At 55.7% G+C, this 8,652-nt stretch overlaps 1 long non-coding RNA gene across 2 annotated transcripts in view; it reads left to right on the top strand.

Annotated features, from left to right (window-relative positions):
- LOC135364799 (uncharacterized) overlaps nucleotides 1-4,071 on the top strand; it is a 49,157-nt gene extending 45,086 nt beyond the window's left edge. Inside the window, exon 4 of one of the 2 annotated variants that reach the window (XR_010412573.1) lies at nucleotides 7-4,071. This is a non-coding gene — a long non-coding RNA (uncharacterized LOC135364799). The remainder of the gene's footprint in view (nucleotides 1-6) is intronic. The other variant, XR_010412575.1, reaches the window with a different exon arrangement.
- The last annotated feature ends 4,581 nt before the right edge of the window (nucleotides 4,072-8,652 follow it).

Consider the following 8,652-nt stretch of genomic DNA (forward strand, 5'->3'; position numbering starts at 1 on the left):
TTTCAGAATTTTGTGTTCCTTTTATTGAGGCATGCCCCCCAATTCTAACTCTGGATGCCGCACAACCGAGCTTGGCTCCTGGGTCCCGATGTGCACCAAGGCTGTGGGACGGCCCGGCGGGCGCGGGGTCCCGCAGCAGGCGCCGCTCTGGCGGGCCGACTCCCCCCGCTCTTGGCCTGCTGAGCCATCCTGGTTTCTGGGCTTTTCCTCGGCTTGCCTTTCCCTTAATGGGATTCCGGGGAGTGGGTCGGAAATGACCTGAGTGAGGGGCCCACCTCCCTGGGACAATGGCCCGGTATTTCGGGCGTGGGAGTGGCGTCTGCTGTGACTCAACCCTGTAGCAGCCCAGGGACAACACCTCCTTCAGAGCAGCCACCGTGTTTCGTTTCCAGCAGCCCAGCTGTGTTCTGCATGACCGAATCGGACACCTCTCACTTCCTCTGTGAACGGAACCCGGTGCTGGGATGACGTGCAGGCAAGTCTCTCGTGCAAAACAGCGCATCTCCACCTTTGCTCTCCCACCCCAACCCCCCGAGCTCTAAAGGAAAGGGGGACAAGAAGGAGGGAAAAAGCCACCCCGGAACGGAACTGGGCTTCAAACCAGTGGAGACCTGGAGGAGAGGCACAAGCGCTGCTCTGGGGACTGGAGCGTGAGCGCATGCGCCCCTGAGACCTGTGCAAACCTCAGATCAGCACCCCCCCCCCCGGGCAGGCTGCGTGAGCCAGGCCAGTAGGTCACCGGGCTAACTCCACCCTCAGCTTGCCCAGCAATAGCCCTCGCTCTGCACCCCTGGATCTTCATCCTCACAGGGACAGCGACTTCCATGTTTTGGGGGGTGCACCCGGGCAGGCACAGGTGGAGGGCCAGCACCCAGCAGCAACCTCCTCCTGCAGAAGTCTCCGCTGCAGGAGTCTTGGCTCCCCAACGTTACAAGACACATAGGGGATAGATGTTTGGGTCTCTGAACCCGCCTATTTCCTTCCTGCCCATGGGCTCAGTAGCTAGACTGTGACACATCGATGAACAAATCCTCCAGGAATGATGCTCCTTTGAAGTTCTTGGCTGAGTTAGAATAAGCAAATAAATGAAAATATCGACAAGTCATGTGAGGCAGCATTGGCCTGCATCATCTCACCCGGCAGGGGAGGTTCTGCAAGGCTGCCCTACTCTGCAAAGCACGCGGCTCTCCTCCACAAGTCTGGTGGCCTGAAGATAGGCAGACAGCAGGGCCCGGGGTGACAGTTGGAGACCTGCAGCCTAAGAACCGGGGCGAGTCACAGATGCTCTCTGGGCCTCACCTTCCTGTTTGGGGGGGACTCTAACACCCACGCCGGAGAGATGTTTGCAGGATTAAAGGAACACTCCTTAGCCCAGGGCCTGGCTAAAGCGCTCAGGGCGTATTCATCCCCCTTCCTCTTTCCTTTGTCTCTGAGCCCCTTCCTCTTCCTCTTCCTCTTCCTCTGGCTGTGCTGGCTTCCCCTCCGGGCCTGGCCAGCTACCCTTCACCACCGCCTGCAGCAGCTACAGGGGCATGTGGCTCCCCTCTTTCGTGCCCAGACCTACCGCTGAGCTGGGTCTCTGGCCTGCACCCCGGCCACCACTTCCCACCTGCTCTGGGGGGCTCTGTTCTCAGCAGCATGATGCTGTTCTGCCAACTCATGGCCTTTGTGTGCTGTGTTTACAGGCTGTCCCCCTCCCCTTGCACTGTGAGCTCCCTAGGGTCTTTTCCAGCCAGGGACAGTAAACCTAGCCAGGGGTCAGGTCCACAACAGGGGCCACTGAAAGCCCCCAACTGAAGGACCCAGCCTCTGGCCACGTGCCCATCACAACATGGAGGCTCCAGGAGAGAACACTAGTCAGTCAGCTGAGCCCCCACCCCCACCCCAGGGGACTTCCTCATAAGAGGGAGGGGGAGGAGGAAGAAGCCACAGCTTTAGGAGGCCTATTCTTGCTGGCAGGAATCCGAATTCTGTCTTTAGGGGCTTTGTGCAAGAAGGCCTGGGATGGAGTGGGGTCACTCACGGTCAGCCTCCATCCTGGACCCAAGCCCCCCACCCCACGCCCTCTGCCTCTGGCAGCCAGGCGACAGTCCAGCCCTCTCGTGCAGAGCACTCCATATTATCATCAGCTTGTCTGCATCATAAGCCTTGCGTTTGACATCCTGGAATGACTTCCGAATCTGTCTGAGTAATATCTTCCTCTGGTTTTGAAGTTTCTGCCAAGGAGGAATGTCGCTGGAATGCGGCCTCTGCTGACACCTGGGCTGCCAGTCCTCAGCCGTGAGGCTGACCCAGTGGCTCACCCATCGTCAACCAGCGGATGAGGCGGCTTGCCGGGTGTGTGAACCAGCCACACTCTCCCAGTGAGCATGTCTCCAACTCAGGCTGCCCAGGATATGGGCACAGTGTGTGGCTGGGAGTGATCACAACACCCAAAACGAACACTAGTAGCTAGCCGATTAAAGCACATACAAGGCTCAGCCCGGCACAGCCCACGCAGGATCTAATTTAATCATCCCAGGCAACCCAATCAGGTATTAACGTCCCATTTTACAGATACGAAAACTGAAGCTCTAAAATTTAGCAACTTGCCTGAGGTCACAGAGTGGCAGAGCCCGTGGGCCAGGCAGCCTGGAGATTGTTCTTCTAACCACTGTGCTCAACGGCCTCGTGGAAATGGAGTGAGGCTGATTCTGAGCCCACGTAGAGGTTCCGAACGGCCGGTTTCGTCCGCGCCAATGATGATTTGAGTAAGGCCACCGGCAACCAGCAGAGGGATTCCCTTCCACCAGGGCTCCAGGTGGAAAAACAAATAGCAGGCCCTGGGCCACTCCTTGCCTGCCCCTGCCGCCTCCCCGTCCCAGCCCGCTTTCCTTCCCCACGGGTTTTCCAACCGCCCTCCCACCGTCCTCCGCTGTCTAGCAGCAAGGAAGAGAGAGATTTTTGAGCACCTACAACACATCAGTGTCTCTTCGTCACCCACTGAATCCTCATCCCAGCCCTCTGAGGTTCGGCGTCATTCTTTCCATTTTATAGATGGAGGGACTGAGGCTCCAAGAAAGCCAGTGACTTGCCCAAGATCACTTTGTTGGCACAACTGGGCTTGAGACAAAGCTAATCCTGTACTTGGTCTGCCAGACCACGAAAGGGAAGAACTCCTCAGAAGTAGCAGCAACAACTCTCGAACCTGGAGAGGGGGGCTGCACCTGTCCGGGAAGGAGGGCATGGCGAGGGAAGGAGAGTGTGCCCTCCTCTGGTAGGGCCCAGCCCCAGACCTCCCCTGCTCAGACCAGCGGATCAGCCCCCTGACAAAAAGAAGGGGGACACCAGCCCTCCCAGCAGACAGGTGTCGGCAGGGGAAGCCCTGCTAGCCTCCTGTGTAAGACACTTCGCACGAGGCATCAGGAAATACCAGAGCAAGAGGCTAGCCTTCCGGATGCCGCCAGCCCAGGAAGGCTCAGCCTCCCGGGACCTTGGATTGCACTCGAGCCGTCCACCAGGCTCCCCCAGCAGGTCACCCTGCCACCAGCCAGAGGTTCCCACGGCCAAGGAGCTGGGTTGGGCTCTGTGACTTCCCTTTAGGGAGATGCCTTGCGTGGAGCCACCCAGACCAGAGGCACTGATGCCCCCGCTTGCTGCCTCTTCCTGTGAAAACAGGTGGGCAGGAGCAGGCCTATTGCACAGCACTTGAGAAACTTCAAGGAGGGGCCCCTAGCTGTGGAGCCAGGTGGCTCTGGGTTAAATCCCAGTGCCTCCTCTGGTCTGCCAGGTGACCTGGGGCAGAACTGTAATGCCCTGCTGCCTTCGGCTTTCACATTTGTAGGTAGTTTAGGTTGAATCAGAATGTTAACACAAGCATCTATCCCAATGCCTGAACACAGTAGCGAGTCTTTCAGTTAAAGCTTTTGATTTGGGGCGCCTGGGTGGCTCAGTTGGTTAAGCGACTGCCTTCGGCTCAGGTCATGATCCCGGAGTCCCGGGATCAAGTCCCACATCGGGCTTCCTGCTCAGCGGGGAGCCTGCTTCTCCCTCTGACCCTCTCCCCTCTCATGCTGTTTCTCTCTCTCTCTCTCTCTCTCTCAAATAAATAAATAAATAATTAAAATTAAAAAAAAAGCTTTTGATTTTTATTATAATACTAAATGTCTCCGAGATCCATGCAGTTGGAAAAAGAGTTCCAGAATAATCCCAAATGATGGAGCAACAAAAACCACTGATTGAAATGTTCTGTGTGACTAAGAACTAAAGGATGGTTATTTAGTCTGGAAGTCAGAGGACGGTGATGTCAGGAGAGGAAAGAGGACAGATCCATCTTAGGTGTTGTACTTACACCCACTGTGTGTGTGTGTGGGTGTGTGTGTGTGCGCGTGCACTCGCCAGAAGAGGAGGGAGCACACATTCAGTACACTACAATTTAATCCCCATCCTCAAGGCATTTACGGAGAACTGAAATACCAAAACAAAAACAAAAGCAAAAACCCAGCATGTCAAATTTGGCATTTGTGAGATACAGAGAGACAGGAGAATCCACTTCCGGCTTCGGTGGGGTCATATGTGACCTGCGGTGCTTCCTGGAGGAGGTGCTATTGGAAGCGACCTAGATGACAGATATGATTTCAACAGTGGGGGTCGGAGAGAGGGCAGAGAGGATTGCTGAGAAAAGCCATGAGATAGGAGAAAGCAGAGTGTGCTCAGTGAATCTCAGGTAATGTAGAAAAAATACCAAATATCAAAATATTCTTACTAGGGACCTCTGTGTGGTGGGACTGATTTTTATTTTTCTTGTACCTTTCTAAATACTCTAAATTCTCTAAAAGGAGCATGGATGATTTTTATATGCAAGAAAGTAATTATTTTTTAAATCGGCATCAAGGGGCGCCTGGGTGGCTCAGTCGTTAAGCGTCTGCCTTCGGCTCAGGTCGTGATCCCGGGGTCCTGGGATCGAGCCCTGCATCGGGCTCTCTGCTCCGCGGGAAGCCTGCTTCTCCCTCTCCCACTCCCCCTGCTTGTGTTCCCTCTCTCGCTGTGTCTCTCTCTGTCAAATAAATAAGTAAATCTTTAAAAATAATAAATAATAATAAAATCAGCATCAATAGCAAAATCAGGGAAAGATAGTTCCTTTGAAGCTGAAGACAAGGAAATGAGAATTTTTAAAACTCCAGGACAGGTGGCAGTAGAGAAAGGACTGGTGTCCAGCTGGGGTCTCAACCTTAGCACTGTTGACATTTTGGGCCAGATCATTCCCTGTCCTGTGCTTGGAACCTCCTGGACTCTACCCACTAGATGTCTCCCCACCCTCCCCTCCCCCACTGGAACAACCAAAAATGTCTCCAGAAATTTGCCAAAGGTCCCCTAAGGCGAAAATGGCCCCTGGGTGAGAACCGTTCCTTTCAGCACTGGAACCTTTGATGTGAGGGAGAAGTCATCCTTCCGGAGCTTCCTACATGTACAAAGCACGGAGTCCCTTTACTGTGTCTTTGCTCTCCTGACATGCTTCTTATTTTCATCCAATCCCCCCCCCCCCGGCCCAGTTTAGGAGACAGAAGGCCGGAACTGAGGTCTCAAGTCTTAACACCACTTAGCCCACATGAGTATGGGTGAGCTGAATGGCCACCCCGCGCCTCAGTTTACCTATCTGTAAAGTGACAGGTAAACTAGATGAGCTCTAAGATTCCATGAGCTTGTCAATGCCGCCTTATTTTGTAAGTGAAGAAAGTAACGTTTAGAAATGTTTTGCTCAAGATCACACACCTAACCATTGGCTGAGCCATTACTAAAACCCAAGTCTCCTGCCCCCTCCACCCCATACTCTTCCTTCCACGTCCTCTGGAATGCAAGCATTGCTTCCTGGTGCCACAAAAGAAAAACGGAGAATGACTGGGCCAGGTCCCTTCTGTGCGCCATTGAGTGGGCAAGCCCCCAGAGAAACCTTCTCTCATTAAGGAACAACGACACCAACGACATGAGCCAAAGAAACAGGCAGAAACACAGGACTAATTGGTTCCTTCAAGACAGCGGAGAATCTGGGGGTGATGAATCGCGTGCTACTCAACGGGGGGTGCTGTGACAGAGGGCTGCAAATGCCACTCTGGGGATGTGTTAATGAAGGCTCTGCATGCACACACGAGAGGCAATTACTCTGTTCTCCCTGGCACTGGCTCCTCCTGGCAGGAGGGCTGCCGACAGGGTTGGAAGGAGCTCAGCAGAAAGTTCAGCGACAGAGCCAGATGGAGAAGGAACAGGACTTGCTGTCTGGACCAGCCATGGCCAAACAGACGGAGTGCCTGTGCGTCTGCGTTGCCCTTCTCCCGGAGGACGTGTGGACGATGTGGCATGGTGGGAGGACGAGGAGGAGGCTCAACTGGTGGAAGGAGAGAGACCTGGGCTGCTGCTGGCCTGCTCAGAAGCCTCCGTCTCTGGCAACTCTACAGCCTCTCGGGCTGCCCGCCCCCCTGGCCTGGACATACCAACCCGATGGGCGGCCAGTAGCCGTCCCGAGACCCAGCCTGGCCGGGCAGGTGAGGCAGGTCAGTTTGCAGATGGGTTGCATGGCGTTCGCTTCCAGGGGAGAGGTTCTTTGAAGTGCCAGAAAGCGGAGTTTGTCACCTTCCTCCTCTGCCTGGGACCAGCCTGGTGAGTGGAATTGTCCAGGCAGATCTGGTCCCCACCCCACCCAGGTGAAGTCAGGTTAAAAATAACATCCAGAGAGCTGTGAAGACCAGCTGGGTCACGAGGGCTTAGAGGAAGTGGGTCCCACACATTTCCCAAGGTGACGTCGGGGGGCAGGAGCAGGTTATGGAGTCTGTGGGGGGCGCATATGGGCCCCGGCTATTAGCAGGCTCTCCCTGCCCTACCTGCTGGCATTTCCAGGCCAGGAGGGATCGTTCTGCATCAGCGTGTCCCCAAGGTCTCTTGCTGCCGCCTCGGTGAGTTGGGAAGGCCTGCCTGGCTTGTCGTGTGTCACTCGGCTTTTGCCACGCACCTCTCCTCCCTACCTTTCACCATGCCTCAGAAGACAGCGGGGCCACCTGACAACCCCACCAGGACATCACTGTCCCTGACTCCAGTCGCTGTCACTCCAGTGAAGATCATCCTGGGCTGATGACCTGCTCGGAAGAGTGGGGCAGAGAGCACAGGCCGGTGGAGAGCAGGTTCGCAGGAAGGAGGGAGAGGAGGCTTCTGGGGGCAGCTTCTCAGAATGGGCGGATTAGGGGGGTCAAAAGCTGAATTATCCTCGGGAGGAGGGGGCCACAGTCCTGGCAAGAACTCGGGCTAACGTAATAGAAGCACCCCCCAGGCCTCCTGCGGACCTGGAGAATTCAGGCCTGGGGCTAAGAGCTAACTGGCCAGGCCCCAGCTAACACAGATGGGATGGGAGGACAACCACCAGGGGCCGGGGGAGCTCTCTGAGGGATGCCCCTGTCACTGAAGTAACTCCAAACCGTGTGCCGAGCGTGTGTCAAGGAGGACCCTCTGCGCCTGGGACCTTCTTACCTCACACTTAGTGGACAGTGGAGCTCAGCACACGGGGGACCTCAGACTTTGCAGTCCACCTGACTGGAAGGTCATCTGAGTCCTAGCTTCCAGCCCCATTCCCTGAGGTTCTGATTCAGCAAACCCCGGCAGGACTCCAGACACCGCATTTTGACCCAGCATCCTGGGAGTTCCCCAGGCAGGTGGTTTCCAGACGCCACTGTGAGCATCCTGGTTCCATGGCCAAGGGCTCAGACTCTGAAGTCAGACCGGAGTCCACATCCCAGCTCTGCGGCTTACCGCTGTAGGACCTCTGAGCCTCGGTTTCCTCCTCCATAAAATGGGAAGATGGCAATACCTTCCTTGTGTGGTAAGGATGAAATGCGATGGTTGATGTAAAGGTGCAACAGACTTCACACAGTAGGAAGGCAGTGAGCACTGAATCAATGCTAAGTCTTCTTGCTGGTGGCATCCCGGCTGTCCCCTGCCCCCCACCCCTCCCTCACACACAGGTGCCCAAGGTACCATGACACATGAGTGGCTCTGATTCAAAGCTCTCCTCTTCTTTAGGGGAGATGAGGCAGGGGGCTGTGGGCGGCGGCCTGTTCCCTGCTTGGAGATCTAGGGCTCTTTTCCAACCCTGAGGGAGGACCCCATTTTTCCACCCCAAGGATGAATTAAAACCCTGTGTTTGACCATTTCCCCATGGTGCAAAGAAATGAGCACCTCCGAGCACCTCCACCCAGCCCGAATGTTGGAAAAGTCTCTTTGACAGCTTGATGACTTTTTTGGCTCTGAAAAGAAAACAGAAGTCAGCTTGTGAATAGTACCACGACTACACTTGGAGCTCGAGGGAGCGGGTGTGGGCTGGGCAGAGCCAGCGCTGATGCAGGCAACTCACGAGGGGTGAGGCCCTCCTCACAGAGGCTGTTGGCCCCTGAGCCCTCGCCCCACCCTCCTGGGCCACCCCTAGCCGAATGCACCCTCCAGGGCAGAGCCCAGGCTCCACTGGCCTGGGTTCCTCCCTGCTGGCTGGGCTCACACCTCCTTCTCCTCAATGGCTGCTCCTTGGGGCCGCAGCTCGGGGCCGCAGCTCGGGGGCCCATCTTCTGTGCTCTTCTTTTCCTCTTACGCTACTCACCTTTGATCAGGGGAACCAGGGTCCAAAGACAGCAACTT

The sequence above is a fragment of the Mirounga angustirostris genome, unplaced genomic scaffold (genome assembly GCF_029215605.1).
Source record: "Mirounga angustirostris isolate CCGP_5_RB_7025 unplaced genomic scaffold, mMirAng1.0.hap1 SCAF_6, whole genome shotgun sequence".
In the NCBI taxonomy this organism is placed as follows: domain Eukaryota; kingdom Metazoa; phylum Chordata; class Mammalia; order Carnivora; family Phocidae; genus Mirounga; species Mirounga angustirostris.